Raw genomic sequence first — 19,545 nt, 5'->3', positions numbered from 1 at the left:
TTTCAAGGACCAGCTCAACTCCTGATTCTTCAATGAAGGCTTCTTTGATTACTCACAATGAACTTTTACTTCTGGACCATGAATTTAGTTTCTGTATAGCTCACCACAAAACACATGATTGTACATATTATTAAAGTAGAATTTTAAGGATTAGAACGCACCTTAAAGGGTCATGCTTATCAAAATTTAATGTGCATCTGACTCACTCAGGGATCTTGTTGAGATAAAAATTATTTAATTTTAATTAATAAAAAATGATTCAGTAGGTCTGGGGTGAAGCCAAGATTCTACATTTCTAACAAGCTGCCATGTAATGCCAGTAGTACTGTCTAGGGACCACACTTTGGGTATCAAAGATGTGGACTACTTTACCATTCTGTGATAGTTTCTTCTACTGGCTCTCAGATAAGTGGTGATCTACTATCTGACGGCTGTACTTAATTTGGCAGCTTGTTCCACAGTGGGCCAGCTCAACTGCCACTTAAAAAACTTATTCCTTCTCTTACACGACAATCCTCAAGTGTTTCTTTTTTCGTCAGTTTCCTGTACCTAAGGAAATTTCTGTTTACCCTGCCCTCTGCCTTTGGGGAGCTACTCCCTTGCACTCAGTGAGATCCTGTGTACCTCAGAGTGATTTCTCCCAGTCTTCTGTCTTGCCTCTAGCTTTCCGTATACTACCGCTGTGCTCTTGGGGAGAGGCCCACAGGAAAGAGCTGGTAGGTGAACCATAATGCAAGCTACATGCAACCTTTAAAAATTCAAGTTCAGCTGGTTTCTTTTATCTCTGTCTAGGATGGCTTTTTCCTTCTCCTGTCACTCTACCAGGGATGAAAGAGCTAGTCACTTTCAGGAATTTAGTTATGATGGGTTTTTAAACACTATGATTTTGTTGTTTAACCTGCTCAGTGGAAGCTACAATCTCTTACCATATGCACACAATAATTATTTGTAAAATGAATAAATGAATCATAAATTATTTTTTTACAAAGTTTGCAACCAGAAATGCAATTCATTAGCATATATAACTAAAAACAGACCTTCAAGAAATCAAATAGATTTCTAGTTTTGAAAAAGCAATAATTATATGTACTCCACATTGTTAGTTTCCTTATATTTATAAATACTCTTACAAAAAATTAAAAGATGTTGATGGCTAATTTTATAATAACAAAAGTTGCCTTTTGACATACAAGTTATTTTTTTGTTGTGAAATGATTTTTGGCCCAGTAACAATGAAAAAGGGGCAAATACAGATAAACAGTGGGCAGTTTTTAAAGCAAACTGCTCAGCACCAATTGCAGTTTTTCTTGATGGTAAATCAGAGTATTCCCTTTCTCTTCAGCTCCGCAATCTACAAGCATACCATAATTGTAATCAGTAGGTTAAAAATATGATCTTTTGTGCTGTTCCATATCTCTTATACTTTTACCTCTATAATAGTCAACTGAACCATCTTCTTGGAATACACGTGAAAATGGAAGTCCCCGTGAAGAATATGGCGTGAATAAGCTCTGTCTCCTGCAGTTAAATCCATTTGAAGGATGTATTCTTTGATTATCTTCTGGAAAGATCAGTCTAACAATATAACAGAAACAAGTTATTTTTAACTTTTTCAATTTTCAAACATAAACAAAAGTAGAATCATGTAATATACATCCACGTGCCCATTACAGAACTTCATCAACTATCATCTTTTGGCCAATCTGGCAGAAACAAGTGTTAATTATAATCACAGATAGAACAGGATTCAAACTTCAGCGAGGGCATTGTGCTAAAAGAAGAAAGAAGTAAATGGAATATTTTACCAGCGGTCAAATGGTGAAGGCAGACAGAATCACTGCATGAGGAAACACAGTGAAAGTAAACAGAGGGTTAAGGTCTTTAATTGTATAGAAGGATGCACTTTGCCTGAAACGAGGTAGACACATTTTATAGGCCCCTCTTCATCCTGCAGGGAGAATTAGGACAACAGATGGAAGTCCCCCTGAAGAATGGGAGGTGAATATGCTTTGTCTTTTTTTGGTGTAGCAACAAATCAATGGGTTATGTTACTTATATATAGACAATCTCTTCTAGAATATTTAATACTGAGAAACTGAAGAAGCTAATGAATCACCTATTTTAAATTGTAATGTTTGCTTTTCATGTATGTTTAAACCTAATACCTCTCTTTTAATAAGCCTCTACTAAAATACTCATTTGTGGGATAATTCTAGCAGGTTGTTTTTGGCAATAGGGTCAATCTTCCTCTTTCTGCTTGGGGAAGATTGTTGCTGAGCTAACATCTATGCCAATCTTCCTCTATTCTGTATGTGGGATGCCGTCTCAGCATGGCTTGACGAGCAGTGTTTAGGTCCGCATCCATGATCTGATCCCGTGAACCCTGGGCTGCCGAAGCAGAGCATGCAAACTTAACCACTAAGCCACCAGGCAGTCCTAGCAGGTTTTTAATGTAGGTATTTGATAGTGTCTATAAAGAACTCTATTTTTTTTCCTGTTGCAGTTCCTTTTTATCCAAATTGCTAATATGCTATGCTACTTAGGCCTGTCAGCTGCGGGTAAGTTAAAAGGAAGAGGGCAGGAAGAATCCTGTCTTGGCTGTCATCTGCCTTTTCTCCTCTTAAACCAAGGTTTCTTTCGATCTATCTAAATTTTTCCCTTAAGTCTCTCCACTTGAGTGGAATACCTTTAAGCCATTTAATCCTGTCTACAGTAGATGAATAAATTAGCGAAGTAAGCAAAACTAGGTAATTTGAAACAAAAAATCCAACCTGATTTCTATTAAGTAGTTTAATATAAATCAGTATGGAATATCCTTTTCTACAGAAACCTAGACTCTTTCACAGAGGATACTTGGAACCCTGACCCTGCATTGGTACTGAGTGACAAGATGGGGGAGAAAAAGGAAGCCAAAAAGGCATTTTCTTTTGCATGCCCTCTTATGAATATTATAATTCTCCCAACCCAGATCATCATCAGCAATAGAGAGGTTGTTCTAAGGGAAGTGAGAGATTTTTATTGACCAACCTTGTCTTTTATCTTGTCCAATGGAAGACAGTGGGCTGAGGTTAGGATGTAGATTTATAATCATGGAATAGAGCTAAATTATCATAAAGGGAAAGAAGCTTAAGTTTCTGGTTTAACTGGTACCAACCGCTAGCCCCTGGAAATCCAGGTGCAGATCAACTGATTACTTCGTTTTATAACCCCAAACCATAAGTGATGGTCATTTCAAAAGGTCATGGCCAGGACCTGCAGAGGTTACACAGAACCCTGAATACATGTGAATTCATGTTTTCTAACATGTTTACATGTCACTGGTACTGATTAGGGATAGCTTGGTTGAAAAAGATGGTTTCACAGCTAAATCAATATTTCTCCCTTATTTCTGCCTCTGCAATTATCAGTGTCGAAGTTCCTCTGAAATGAAGAAAGTGAGGAAGATAGATGAGCTGTTGGTAGAAAAGTTATGAGAGAAAAAAGAATAGTTTCTCAAGAAAAACAAGATAACTCATACTAGGTTCAGGCAAGAGTTCACATGCATCCATATGAATGTAGCATCCATATGCCACATGTAGCATAATGTTATATAACTGGAAAAAACATTCCAAATCAGAAAAAAAGGCATGTAATAACTTTCCCTATATATAACTCTTCATCTCCTTTCTCAAACCTTCTCTCTCTTTTGATGGCCTTTTTTTTTTGCTGAGGAAGATTTGCCCTGAGCTAACATCTGTGCCAATCTTCCTCTATTTCGTATGTGGGTTGCTGCCACAGCATGGCTGATGAGTGGTATAGATCCATGCCTGGGATCCAAACCTGCAAACCTGGGCAGCCAAAGCAGAGTGCACTGAACTTCACCACTAGGACATTGGGCCAGCCCCAAGTGATGGTCTTATTTTCTATTCCAGCACACTACTCTTTTCCTGGCTTCTCTTTTTATTTCCATCCCTTTTTATAGCCTTTCTTCCTTATCTTGTTCTTTCCCTTTAGGACTTCATGCTTTACCTTTCTCCTTCTTGTCTTGCACTTCAATTTCAGTGGGGTCAGTGCTCTCCTGATGCTTCCACCTAATGACAAAGATAAAAAATTACTGAATGACAGAAAAAAGCACTACTGGGTTACGTATGTTAAAAATAACTTTGTAGCACATCTAAAAGAATATTAAAAAAAATCCTTGTCTAAAAATCATGGTATTTCCATGAAAAATCTGTTTCTGATACTTTTTACTTCAAACTTATAGTTAAGAATTAAACTATTTAAATCTAATTTGTTGTATTTACTTCAATCCTGGGAAATAAAGGTAAATTTCTAATTCATAGCAATCAGAAATAAGCCTTTATTATAAATTGAATCTATACAAGAACAAATCTGAATTTTAGTTTTGGGTGATAATTTATACCACTTGGAATGTTTATACAAATACTCTAATTTGAAAGAAGTCCAAGTGTTTTGTTGGAATCAAGTACCATTCCTCACTGTACAAAACAAAATGACTCACTTATCTAAATTCCAATCAGGATTTATGTTATCAGGAGTTGCGTGGTTATGAGAAGATCTTGATCTTTGTAAAGATGTTTCCTGTTCAAAGTCCAGCTGTTCCAATAGCATCTGTTCTTGTGGATCACTAGGCTGGCTGTTACAGTAGGACACTTGCCTTGGCCTGGTTCTGCTGTTGAAATCAAAACTTCTTAACTTCATTTGTTTTTGAAACTTTTGAAAGGGTGGTAGTCTTTGCCCATGACTTCTATGAACATTTTCAATGGTATATCTCTGAGAAGTCATTGTTGGAATGGTCACGTAAAGGTCCCAGTCTGTGCTCTGATGCTTCATCAGCATATTCTACATCTTCCAAATTCATTTCATCATGAGAACAGTGCTTGCGGAAAGGTTTTTGCCTTTGAAAACCACCTGTATTGAGGTAATTAAAACCTTGCACAGGTAAGTCCTGGTCCTGAAAATCACCATGAGGTGGGTATTCATGGTGGTTAGACAAGGTCGTCGTTTTTGTCCCCGGCTTCTGTTAACAAAACCAAAATCTTTTGTTGGAAAGTGTTCCCAAAAGTTACTATAGGCCTGATGGTTCTGAACAGAATGTCTCCTTTGTCCACAAAGCTTGCTAACAAAATCAAAATCATCTTCAGCATCTGGTTCATGGAAGTCACTGTGAGGGGGGTGACCGTGAAATAGTCTTGGTCTTGTTCCAGGTACTTTGTTATTGAAATCTGTTTCCTCTTGGGAGACATCGTAACACTGGTGACTAGCAAAAAATGAACATCTTGGTCCTGGTTCTTTTTTACCAATATCCCAATTTCTCAGGGGTCTCCTTTAGGGCATGCTGTCACAACACTGGTGTTTATAAAAATCTCCGCACCTCTGGGCAGGTCCACTACTGACATAATCATAATCCTTTATTTGTACATATTTTGAGGCTGCTGATCATTAAGAAGGCTTGACCTTTTCCCAGACTTGTGGGGGGAAAATATGCTATAAATGCTTAGTATTTTAAGAATAAATAAAGGGTAAAAGCTATGCTATTAGCAAAATCGCCCTTTATTCAGTTCAACAGGACATAATTTTGTTGTGATATCCCCTAAATTGGATTGTGCCTCATTTTAATTTTTCTCCTTTGTGTGTCTGCTTATAAGCCCAAAATACTCTTTTGCAAGTATCAACTTGTAAATTTCCAAACAAAAGTATGCTGGGGTTAAACAGTAAATTTTTTCCTAAAAACTGGTGAAGAATGCATTTCACAGCATCTCTTCATTTAAAGGAATATGTCATAACCAGATCACTTTTACCACAATTTACCTGATAGGTTAAGGAAGTAATCTTACAAGTAGAGCTGATGACATGCTGGATTACTGTACTGACGTCATGTCAGAAGAAATAATAAAAAACATATATGGATTTTTATATAATTACTCCTAAGAACTATTAACAGAGCTTATAATGTAAAATATTTAATTAAATAATACATGTGAGCTGTTTCCAATTTTTGACCATTATAAATAAAGCCGCTACAAATGAGCATTCATGTCAGGGTTTTGTGTGAACAAAAGTTTTCACTTCTCCAGGATAAATGCCCAAGAGTATAACTGCTGAGTCATATGATAAAACTATTTTTAGTTTTATAGGGAACTACAAAACTGTTTTATAACATAAAAAATACACCAACTTGAAAAATAGTTAAAAAGAGGAATAGATAGCATTTAGAATGAAAAAAAGATAACTATTAAAAAATCCAGGATAAGATACTATAATTGACTACAAAGTTAGAACTTTGCTTCCTAGCAACAAAGAACAAAAAGGAAAGTTTCATTAAAAACAAACAAAAAAACCCCAAGGTAACCAAAAATAAAGAACAAAAAATCCCCAATAATGTTTGAAAAAACAATGACCAGAAGTTGGTTCTGGCACTAACTTCTAAGAGAGATTTTTCACAAGGGTTTTATTCATAAGGAACAGGAACGTAAATAGCTATTTTGAATAGTGAAAATAAATGCTTTCTTAGAATGGAAGCTCAGAGATTACGTGAAAGAGAGATTGTGTCAAGGCAGCTATGAAATGCCATGGTAAGCTGAAGAGTTCTGTACACCACCTCATATATTTTATGCATATCCTGTGATGCTAGCTAATGTCTAACACATTGCCTGGCACTGCCCAAGTATTCCTTCTCCTGGGGAAGAGAAAAATCAGAACTGTTTAGGTGGCAAAATGCTTCACATTTTGAGGTGAGAATTGAGGCTGAAAGAACAATAAAGTGGAAGAATAGCCCATTAATATCTATTCTAACTTGTATTAAATCAGTCCACAGTAGACAGTTTCAATTTATTGGAAATAACAGTTACATAATATTTGTTTTTCAAAAAACGAAACCAAATACAAATACCAAACATTCCTCATGATTTAAAATAATACTGCATATTCTGAAATTTAAGTTTATAGAGAAAAATGGCAGTAAAGAGTGTAAAAACTTTTTAAAGTAAAGATAGAGAAAAAACATTTCAAGATAATTTTTAAATTGTCTCTATCAGTTTATCAAGATGAATATATACGTCACAGAAGAAATTCTAGTACCATTTGATGGCCTTAATTCACTTCTGATATACTGGTAGAATAAATACAATCTATCACTTAGAATAATAGCATTTTAAATTTTGAAGGGATCATAGAGGTTACCTAGTTCAATATTTGCCAAATAGTTTGGAGAACATTAGTATCCAATATTGTATTAATTTTTGTTCTGTAGGGGAAAAAAAGAGTTCTGTGGAAATAAGTTGGGGAAATGCTGGGTTTAATAAAATTGAATGAATTTCTTTGCTTCAGGAATTCTAAGGGCTTTTCATAAGCTAATATTCATGGTGATAGCAGTTTGTGTTCCCAAAACTTATTTGACTTAAAGAAAACCTCTTTTTATTCCTGTAAAACTAATAATATCTCATGAAGTACTAGTTTCATATGTTCTTAGAATACAGCTTAAGAAAACCTAACTGGTCTGGTCCAATTGCTTTATTTTACAAATTAAACAACAGTGGCCTGCAAAGGTTATGTCACTTGCTCTAGATTACATACAATTCGTTAAGTGGCACAGCTAAGGTCTGAAGGCAAATTTCCTGATTCCAGGTCCCATGGGTTTTTTCCCCCTCCTACCATTATCCAAGAATATGCTTCATAACTTTCATAAAATATTCATCTAAAATCTTGTTAATTTCACCCATGAAAGTATTCATTTGGGGGTCAATCCCCGGATTCTGCCATTGAGTTGGATGGGGGATTTGCATCTTCATCAGAATCCTAGACATCCACTCCAAGGTTACTGGAGGAAAAATATCAAAAAGAAATTTTAAATTCAATCATAAACAGGGTCATAGGCTTTTAGACACGTTAAGTTGAGCACAAAATAAGGTGGAAAAAACCCAAATCTGCACACCATTTGCATCTTAGAAAAATCTACGGATATTTTGCAATTTTGCCTTAGTGGAAAGAATAAAACTTAAGAATTATGAGGTAAAAGTCATCAGGCAAACAAAATTTTAGAGAGAAATTTCATCTGTTAGGATGTAAACATTATCTCCTATGGCCAAGAGATCATAAAAATTAAGGGCTTAAGGAATGGGCAGTAAGAGGAAAGTTAATAGAAGAGATAAAGAGGGAGTGGGAATAAGGTCAGGGGTCCTAAAGTACTGAACACCAGACTTACCTAACTCCACTCTTCCATATCCCTTCTCTGAGCACCCATACTTTCACTATCTGAAATTACCTTATTTGTTGATTGCCTTTCTCCAGCACCATCCATCCATTCATTGATTCATCCATTCAGCGAGTATCTCTCAGGTGCCCAAGATGTGCCAGGCACTGTTTACACACTTAGAAATACAGGTAATGACCAAATCAGGCATTCCTTGCTCTCAAAGGAGAGACAGACCATAAACAAGTAAATAAAAGATATCATTTCTGCTTAAAAGGATCTTTTCGAATACCATGTCTTCTCAGACAAGGGAAACGACAGAGAAAATAAACAAGTGAGACTTCATCAGAGCTTCTGCAAGGCAAAAGAAACTAGGATCAAAACAAAACGACAACCCACCAATTGGGAGAAAATATTTGCAAATCATATATATACAAGGAACTCACACAACTGAACAACAAAAAAACAGCCCAATCAAAAAATGGGCGGAAGATATGAACAGACATTTTTCCAAAGAAGATATACAGATGGCCAATAAGCATGTGAAAAGATGTTCGACATCACTAATCATCAGGGAAATGCAAATCAAAACTCTAGTCAGATACCACCTTTTGCCTGTTAAAATGGCTATAATCACTAAGACTAAAAATAAGAAATGTTGGAGAGGGTGTGGAGAAAAGGGAATGCTCATACACTGCTGGTGGGAATGCAAACTAGTGCAGCCACTATGGAAAACAGTATGGAGATTCCTCAGAGAACTAAAAATAGTGACCCAGCCATCCCACAACTGGATATCTATCCAAACAACTTGAAATCAACAATCCAAAGTAAGCTGTGTACCCCTATGTTCACTGCAGCACTATTCACAATAGCTAAGACATGGAAGCAATCCAAGTGCCCATCGACTGACAATTGCATAAAGAAGATGTGGTGTACATATACACAATGGAATACTATTCAGCCATAAAAAAGACAAAATCATCCCATTTGCAACAACATGGATGGACCTGGAGGGTATTATGTTAAGCGAAATATGCCAGACTGAGAAAGACAAACACCATATGACTTCACTCATATGGTGTTACCAGGGGAAGGGGGGTGAGGGTAGGCACAAGGGGTGAAGGAGAGTACTTATATGGTGACAGCCAAGAAATAATGTACAACTGAAATTCACAATGATGTAAACTATTATGAACTCAATAAAAAAATTCTAAAAAACCCAAAACAAGCAAACAAACAAAATTAACTAAAAATGACTCAAAGACCTAAATTTAAGAGCTAAACCAATAAAACTCTCAGAAGAAAACTTTGGGGAAAAGCTTCATGACTTTGGATTTGGCAATGATTTCTACACAGGCAACAAATGAAAAAATGGATAAATTAGACTTCATCAAAATTAAAAACCTTTGTGCATCAAAGGATACTATCAAGAAAGTAAAAAGGCAACCCTCAGAATGGGAGAAAATATTAGCAAATCATATATCTGATGAGGAATTAATATCAAGAATATATAAAGAACTCCTACAACTCAACAAGAGAAACAAACAGGATTTGAATAGACATTTCTCCAAAGAAGATATGCAAATGGCCAATTAGCACATGAAAAGATGGACACATAACTTCTAGTCATTTTGTTGTTGTTGTTGTTGTTAGTACCATCGAGTTGAATCCAACTCCTAGTGATCCTGTGTACAACAGACTGGAACCCTACCCAGTCTTTTTGCACCATCCTCTCATCTTTAGGCACCATAGCAAGCAATGATCTGCTGCTATTCACAGGGTTTTCATGGCCAATTTTTTTGGAAGTGGGTGGCTAGGTCCTTCTTCCTAGTCTGTCTTAGTCTGGAAGCTCTGCTGAAACCTGACCACCATGGGTGACCCTGCTGGTATTTGAAATACTGGTGGCATAGCCTTCAGGATCCCAGCAACATGCAGCTGCTACAGTATGATAACCAACAGTTAGGTGGTGTGGTTCCCTGAGCGGGAAACAAACCCTGGGTGCAGCATTGAGAACACTGTATCTTAATCACTAGACCACCAAACTAGTCATTAGAGAAATGCAAATCAAAACCACAATGAGATATCACTTCATTTCCATTAGAATAGGTATTAAAAGAAACAAAATAAAACCCAGAAAATAACAAGTGTTGATAAGGACATGGAGAAATTGGAACTCTTGTGCATTGCTGTGGGAAATATCAAATGGGGTAGCCACTATGGATAAAAGTATGACAGTTCCCCAAAAAATTAAACATAAAATTACCATATGATCCAGCAATTCCATTTCTAAGTATATACCCCAAAGAATTGAAAGCAGGGATTTGAACAGATATTCATATATTAATATTCATAGTAGCATTATTCACAATGGCCAAAAGGTAGAAACAACCCAGATGTCTACTGACAAATTAATGGATAAACAAAATGTGGTATATACATACAATGGAATATTATTCAGCCATAAAAAGGAATGAAATCCTGATATATGCTACAACACAGATGAACTTTGAAGATAGTATGCTAAGTGAAATAAGCCAGATACAAAAGGACAAATGTCTGATTCCACTTACATGAAGTACCTAGAGTAGTCAAATTCATAAAGACAGAAAGTAGACTAAAGGTTACCAGGGGCTGGGCAGAGGGAGGAAGGCAGAATTACTGTTTAATGGGTAGAGAATTTGTTTCAAATGATGAAAAAATTCTGGAAATGCACAGTGGTGATGGTTGCACAACATTGTGAATATACTTAATGCCACTGGATTGTACACTTAAAAATTGTTAAAATGGTGGGGCTGGCCCCGTGGCCGAGTGGTTAAGTTCGCGCGCTCTGCTGCAGGCGGCCCAGTGTTTCGTTGGTTCGAATCCTGGGCGTGGACATGGCACTGCTCATCAAACCATGCTGAGGCAGCATCCCACATGCCACAACTAGAAGGACCCACAACGAAGAGTATACAACTGTGTACCCGGGGGCTTTGGGGAGAAAAAGGAAAAAATAAAATCTTTAAAAAAAAAAAAAATTGTTAAAATGGTAAATTTTCTGTTATATTTTACCACACTAAAAAAAAATCACACACACACACAAAGATATCATTTTTTATAGTAATAACTGTTTTGTAGGAAATCCAAGATAACGCAATAGACAGTGACTGGGGGAAAGAGACACTATTAAATAAGATAGTCAGGGAAAGGCTGGCTCTCTGAGGTGGTGATATTTGAACTGAGAAGTCAGCCATAAAAAGATAGACCATTCCAGGTAGTGGGAAGAGCAGTGCAAAATCCCTTCATATAAGGCCCCGCAAGTCCACACAAAGACTCACAAGAATCATGAGGAAGGGAGCTGGTCTGTCTTGTTCACTGCTGTTTCCTCAGAGCCAAGCAGAGTGCCAGGACACAGTAGGTACTGCATAAATACTTGTGGAATGGAAAGAAATGGATAGTGTGTCCTGTATCATAGCACTTAACACTTAATTATATTTGCTGGTTTACTTAACTGTCCCCTTGAGGGCAAGGGCTCTTCCCAACGTCTGTAGCCTGTGTTTAGTACATGCCTGGCATACAGAGATGCTTAACAGAATCGCTGAGCAGCATATAAGAGATGTTGAGTGAATACTGTATCTTTATTAGAGAAGATAAATTAAACGGAAGGTATTCTTTAGGAATGCCCTACTGCATTTATGCTAAAAGATACTTCAGATTTTTGTATTGTTCCAATGTTGTTTAGTTTCAAAAAGTAGAAAACAAACATCTAGACGTATTATAAAAGCAATCTTCTAAGGGATAAAGGCCAGAGAAGAAGGCAGGAAAAATTATATCTTAGAGTCTAGAAATAGCAATCACGACCTTATTAGGATATTAATATCAATATGAGTTCAAAAAGTTAAGTCTTTAAAATTCTAGTAAAAGGTTGCTAGTGCTGTTAATTTTCTGGTACACATGCCATCTATTGGGAAGAACATTTCCTCAGGTAAGGGCTATAAACAAGCACAAGCAAAAGGTTTCAAAGGGAAGATAAACAGAAGATTTAAGTGAGCAGCTCTTATAAGAAATAAGAAATGAGGTGATCAGTAAGTTTTCCTCCTAGCGTACTTGAATAAACAGTGGGAAGGAAATCCCTAGCTCTCAGGCCAAATTCAGTTTTTGGTTTAATTTTATTTATCCCTATTAAACACTGAAAGACCTTAATGCTTTAGTGCATTAGAGAACAAAATAAATTATAGAACAAAATTCTAAAAAATGAATATAAAACAGTCATTCTTTTTATGAGCTATTATATAAACTTTTCCAAATATCTATGATTTGAAAAGAAAACGTTCCTTAGGTAAGTTTGAGATTTTGTATGAAGTTCAGGTGACAAAGACTTGGGGGTCATCTGGTAGAAGTGACAGCTGAAGTGACAAGACAATGGAGTATAGGAATAAAAGCAGCAAGCAGAAGACGGAGTCTTATAAAACATCTGTAGCGAGAAGGAAGAGGAGGAGACAGGTGATTGAGAGCTATGGGAAAATTAAGAGGCAAACTTGGATAATACTGTATCCAAAATACAAAATTTAAAGGATATGTACAGAGTAATTAATGACGCCAGATGCTGCAAAGAAAAGCTGCAGAATTTGGCTAGGTTGTTGTTGATCTCTGAGAAGGCAATTTTAATTAAACAGTAAAAACAAACTGGATACATTTAAGAGAATGAGAACATAGTGATCGTAGACAAGGTATTTTTAGAAATTTGATAACGGATCAAGAGAATGGAATGGTAGTTTGTACAAGGTAGTAAAATCCAACAGAACCCTTCTAGGGTTTTTATTTTTTGCATACGTAAGATATACAACTTGATGATTTGACATATGCATACACTGTGAAATAATCACTATAATTAAGCTAATTAACATACCCATCACCTCACAGTTAGCTTGTGTGTGTGTGTGTGGTGAGAACACTTAGGATTTACCCTCTTCACAAATTTCAAGTACGTGGTAAAGTATTGTTACCTATAGTCACCCTACGATACATTAGATCTCCAGAACTTGTTCAGCTTGCAGAACTGCAACTTTGTACCTTTTGACCAACAACTTATAACCACCATTCTACGCTCTGCTTCTATGAGTTTGACTATTTTAGATTATGCATATAAGTGAGATCATACAGCATTTGTCTTTTTGTATCTGGCTTATTACACTTAGCATAATGTTCTCTAGGTCCATTCATGTTGTCAGAAATGCCAGATTTCTGTTTTTTGGGGGGTTTTTTGCTGAGGAAGATGTGCCCTGAGCTAACACCTGCTGCCAATCTTCCTCTATTTTGTATGTGGGTTGCTGCCACAGCATGAGTGCCAAGTGGTGTAGGTCTGCGTCTGGGATCCGAACCCACGAACCTGGGCCAACAAAGTGAACTGCACTGAACTCAATCACTATGCCACAGAGGCCCAGCCCCTCTTTTTTCTTTTTTTAAGGATGAATAATATTCCATTGTATGTATATACCACATTTTCTTTATCCATTAATCCATTGATGGATATTTAGGTTGTTTTCATATCTGGGCTATTGGGAATAATGCTGCTGTGAAAACAGGAGTGCAGGTATCTCTTTGAGATCCTAATTTCAATCCCTTTGGATAAACACTCAGGAGTGGGTTTGCTGGTTCACATGGTAGTTCCATTTTAACTTTCTGAGGACCTTCTATACTGTTTTCCATAGTGGCTGTGCCAATTTACATTCCCACCAACAGTGTACCAGGGTTCCCTTTTCTCCACATCCTCAGTTATCTTTTGCTTTTTTAATAATAGCCATCCCAACCGGTGTGAAGTGATATCTTACTGTGGTTTTGGTTTGCATTTCCCTGATGATCAGTGATGTTGAGCATCTTTTCATTTACCTGTTGGCTCATTTGTATGTCTTCTTTGGAGAAATGTCTACTCAGGTCCTCTGCCCATTTTTTATTTTTTGCTATTGAGTTGTATGAGTGCCTTATATCTTTTGGATATTAACCCCTTACCACATAAGTGGTTTGCAAATATTTTCTCCCATTCTGTAGGGTGCCTTTTCAATTTGTTGATTGTTTCCTTTGCTGTGCAGAAGGTTTTTACTTTGATGTAGTCTCACTTGTTTATTTTTGCTTTTGTTGCCTGTGCTTTTGGTGTCTTATCAAAGAAATTATTGACAAGGCCAGTGTCAAGGAGCTTTTTCCCTATGTTTTCTTCTAGGACTTTTATAGTTTGGGGACTTATACTTGTCTTTAATCCATTTTGAGTTCGTTTTTGTGAGTGGTGTAAGACAGGGGTCCACTTTCATTCTTTTGCATGTGGATATCCAGTGTTCCCAGCACTGTTTATTAAAGAGACTATCCTTTCCCCACTGTGTGCTCTTGGTGCCCTCATCAAAAGCTAGTTGACTGCATATGTGTGGGTTTATTTCTGGGGTGTCTATTTTGTTCTATTGGTCTATATGCCTATCTTCATGCCAGTAACATACTGCTTTGATTACTGCAGCTTTGTAATAAAATTTGAAATCAGGAAGTGTGATACCTCTGGCTTTGTTCTTTTTTCTCAAGATTGCTTTAACTATTTGAGGTCTTTTGTGTTTCCATATAAATTTTTAGGGCTTTTTTTCTATTTCTATGAAAAATGCCATTGAAATTTGATAGGGATTGCATTGAATATAGGTATGTTTTAAAGCAAGATAAAAGTGGCAATGGAGATTTAAGATATGAGAAGGGAAAATGATAGTGACAATGAGATCCTAGAGTTAAAAAGTAATCATATTCTATAGAGATAGAAGGTAAAAGAAATAAAAGGGAAAATTTTTCTAAGAACGAAGCAGAGACTACTAAAAAGAGAAGGGGGTAGTAATATATGAGAATGACAATTAGACTTTATTGCCAATAATCAGAAACTCTACTGTAAAGAAGCAATCTGAATGAGGTAATAAGCAGAAAGCCATTCTTAATTTAGGAACACAAAATGTATTTTGTATACTAATCATCAGGAAAATGTAAATTAAAACCATGATGAGATACCATTTCACACCCACTAAAACAATAAATAAAAAGGATAGACAATAAGTACTGGCAAGAATGTAAAGTAACGGGAAACCTTACTTTGGAAAACAGATGAGCAGTTTCTTAAAAAGTTAGGTATGGAGGCTGGCTCCATGGCCAAGTGGTTAAGTTTGTGTGCTGTGCTTCTGTGGCCCAGGGTTTTGCTGGTTCAGATCCTGGGCGTGGACCTAGCACCACTCATCAAGCCATGCTGAGGGGATGTTCCACATAGCACAACTAGAATATACAACTATGTAGTGGGGGGTGCCTTTTGGGAGGAGAAGAAAAAAAAAGAAAAGAAGAAGATTGACAACAGATGTTATCGCAGGTGCCAATCTTTAAAAAAAAAAAGTTAAGCAGGATTCTGCCATTTGTGACAACATGGATGGATAGTGAGGGCATTATGCTAAGTGAAATAAGTCAGAAAGAGAAAAACAAATACTATTTGATCTCTTTTAGATATAGGATCTAAAAATGCCAAACTCATAGAAACAGAGTGGAATGGTGGTTGCCAGGGGCTGGGTGGTGGGGAAAACGGGCGATGATGGCCTAAGGGTACAAACTTCCAGTGATAAGATGAAGAAACTCTGGAGATCTCACGTACAGCAAGGGGACTGTAGTTAACAACACTATATTATATACTTGAAAGTTGCTAAGACAATAGATCTTAAAATGTTCTTACCATACACCAAAAAAAGGTAATTATGTGAGGTGACAAAGATGTTAACTAACCTTATTGTGGTAATTATTGAACAATATATACGTGTATCAAATCATCACGTTGTACATTTTAATCTTATACAATGTTATACGTCAATTATATGTCAATAAAGCTGGGGAAAAAAAGTTAAGCATAAGTTTACCATACGACCCAGCAACCCCACTCCTAGATATTTATCCATGAAAAATGAAAACATATATCCACATAAAGACTTCCACGAGAATGTTCTTAGTGGCATTGTTGACAATATCCAAAAATTGGCAACAACCTAAATGTCCATCAATTCATCAATCAACCGATAAGGAGATAGAAAAAATGTGGTGTATCCATATAATGGAATATTATCCAGCAATAAAAAGGAACCAGTGACTGATATATGCTATGGCACAGATGAACTTCAAAAACATTATGCTAGGGGCCGGCCCTGTGGCTGAGTGGTTAAGTTCGCCCTCTCTCCTTCAGCAGCCCAGGGTTTCGCTGGTTCAGATCCTGGGTGCGGCCATGGGCACCATTCATCAAGCCATGCTGAGGTGGCGTCCCACATGCCACAACTAGAAGGACCACAACTAAAAATACACAACTATGTACCAGGGGGCTTTGGGGAGAAAAGGAAAAATAAAATCTTTAAAAAAAACCAAAAACAAAAAAAACATTATGCCAAATGAAAGAAGCCAAACACAAGAGACTATATATTCTATGATTCCATTTATATGACATGTCCAGAAAAGGCAAATACATAAAGACAAAAAGGAGATTAGTGGTTGCCTGGGGTTGGGGCATGGGGATTAACAGTTAATGAATGTGAGGGATCTTATTAGGGTGATGCAAGTATTTTACAGCTGATTCACAGTGATAGATACACAATCTGGTATATTTATTAAAAATCACTGAATTCTGCCCTTGAAATGAGTGAACTGTATTGTATGTAAAATATGTTACGATCAAAAAGTTGTTAAAATATATTATGTGTAACTTAGTTTGTCCATTAAATAACCAATTTAAATTATCTCAATTAAAAAGAAATTTACAAATTGAATCTAAATGACTTAAATTTTTCTGACAAAGAAAATTAGAAAATCCCTCATGCCTGAAAACACAGACAATAGTAAAACTAAGTAAAATCAAGCAATGTTTTCCGCATTTTAGTGTTCCTGATTCCTTTTAACAAATATAGAAGGCCTGAAGACAACAGAAATTTCGAGTTTCAGGGAGCTTCAGAGTTTGTTTGATTTAAATCCCTCAGTTTACTCCTGAGGTAACTGTGACAGGAAAAAGACTTGACCAAGGTCACCCAGCAAGGCACTAGCAGAACTAGACAAAGAACTCAGCTCTCCTGACTTCCAATCTAACGTTGTGAAACCTCCCATGTTTTCAGAACAGAAACTGAGAAAAATAACCCAAATTGATGGTGCTGTGTATTTTGGTACTGCTATAAATATTCTTGAGCTTCATTCTAGGAGGCAGTTAAGTTACTTGAAACAGCTTGATTCTTTCAAGTCTTGCTTGATTTATTAGTAAGCTCAGCGCAGTGCTCAGTTTAGGGCTAATTATTCCCCAACACTGAGACAAGAAGCTACCGAGTAATCTGTAAATTTTGAGGTTTTCCAACTTGGCTGGTGGGAAGAGGCACTATTCCTGGCTCTGTGTGAGCACTGTTCCCTCTAATCTTCTAGTCGTTCTTTCCCCTGCCTCGGGAGTTTCCTCACATGCAGGGAGCCTGTCTGCAGATCTGCAGAGTTCTCTTCATGCAGCTAGCTCCTCTCCAGCACTTGCTGCATTGTCTCTCTGGACTCAGTTCTGTCTCCTTAATTTAGGGTATCCATCTAGCTCTGCCATGATTCCCCCTTTCCTGTGCCATGACCTGGAAACTCTCTCAACGCAGTAAACTGGGGCAATCGTAGTCATCTCATCTGTCTCTCATTTCTCAGAGATCACTGTCCTTCATTGTCTGATAGCCAATTTCTTGAAAATTGTTGTTTCATAGATATTTCTCTGCGTTTTTGGGTGTTTAGTTGTTTGTTAGGTGGGACAGTAAATCTGGTTCCTGTTACTTATCATGGCTGGAAGCAGAAGTCCTAGTGTTATCACATTTTCTGTTCTGAAATCTTGGGTCTAAGAATTCTCCTACTTTATTGGCTAATAATAAAAATTCCTCTCCTTTCAATAGCCTTTTGTTTTACTTTTATCTGTTCTCATAATTAGAAACACAATTAAACTCATAAATAACTCAGTGAGAAATACTTGGCAAAAATAAATGCTTGATTTAAGTATTGTAACTACTATGTCCATTTTTACATAAAAATCCTTTTATCACACACAGCACACAAAGAAATTGTAGCATTATGAACATCTAAGCTGAAAACAGTCTTTCATCTCCTAAAATTAATATTGTATAGAGGTGTGGTGTCAGGAAGATGGAGGGTGAGGAGGTCCTAATGCTTGTCTCTCCCACAAAAACAACAAAAGCAATAAATAACTCCCAACTGACAAAAATAGCTCTGAGAAAGCTCTGGACTACAACGAAGAAGCAGCAGAAATCCTGTGGATTTCAAAAACTGAAGATGGCCACATAGAAAAGAAAACGAGGATGCTCACATAGAAAGGCGTAGAAAGCATTTTACCTGTGTCACCCCATCCCCCAGTCCAGAGCAGCTTGGTGCCAAGGGGGGATCCCTGTTGGAGGGATTTCACTCCACAGGGAAAAGGAGAGCAGAAGAACCCCAGCAAACCTTACCACTGTAGACTTTTGCGCACTGTTGGTGGGAATGTAAATTGGTATAGCCATTATGGAAAACAGTATGGCGGTTTCTCAAACAATTAAAAATAGAACTAACATACGATCCAGCAATCCCACCTCTGGAATTTCCAAAGGAAACGAAATCATCATCTTAAAGAGATATCTGCACTCCTATGTTCATTGCAGCATTATTTCCAAGAGCCAAAATATGAAAATAAGCTAAAAGTCATTCAATGTATGAATATCATAAAGAAAAAGTGGTATACATACACACACACACACACATGCATATGTATACACACACAATAGGATATTATTTAGCCATAAAAAAGGAGATCCTGCCATTTGCAACAAAGTGGATGAATCTGGAGGGCATTATGCTAACTGAAATAAGCCAAAGAGAGAAAGACAAATACTTTCTGGTATCAGTTATACGAAGAATCTTAAAAAAAAAAAGCTGATTTCAGAGAATAGAATTGTGGTTGCTGAAGGCTGGGGGAGGGGGAAATGGGGAGATGTAGTTCAGAAGTTATAAGAAGACTAAATTCTGAGGATTTAATGTATAGCATGATGACTATAGTTAATAATATGGCATTGTATACTTGAAAATTGCTGAGAGTAGATCTTAAGCAGTCTTACCACACACAAAAAGAGTTAACGATGAGGTAATGGATGTATTAATTATCTTAATCTTGGTAATCATTCCACAACGTACATCAAATCATCACATTGTACACACTTCAAATATTCACAATTATACCTGTCAACTATTCCTCAATAAAGTTGGAAAAATATTGTATAAATATTAAATTAAAAATGCTTTTAAGTCTTTTGCCATTAGCTCTACTTTTAGCTTCTGGAGCTACA

The sequence above is a fragment of the Equus asinus genome, chromosome 2 (genome assembly GCF_041296235.1).
Source record: "Equus asinus isolate D_3611 breed Donkey chromosome 2, EquAss-T2T_v2, whole genome shotgun sequence".
NCBI lineage: Eukaryota > Metazoa > Chordata > Mammalia > Perissodactyla > Equidae > Equus > Equus asinus.
The sequence above is the reverse complement of the archived record's forward strand: the minus strand, read 5'-3'. Positions refer to the sequence as shown.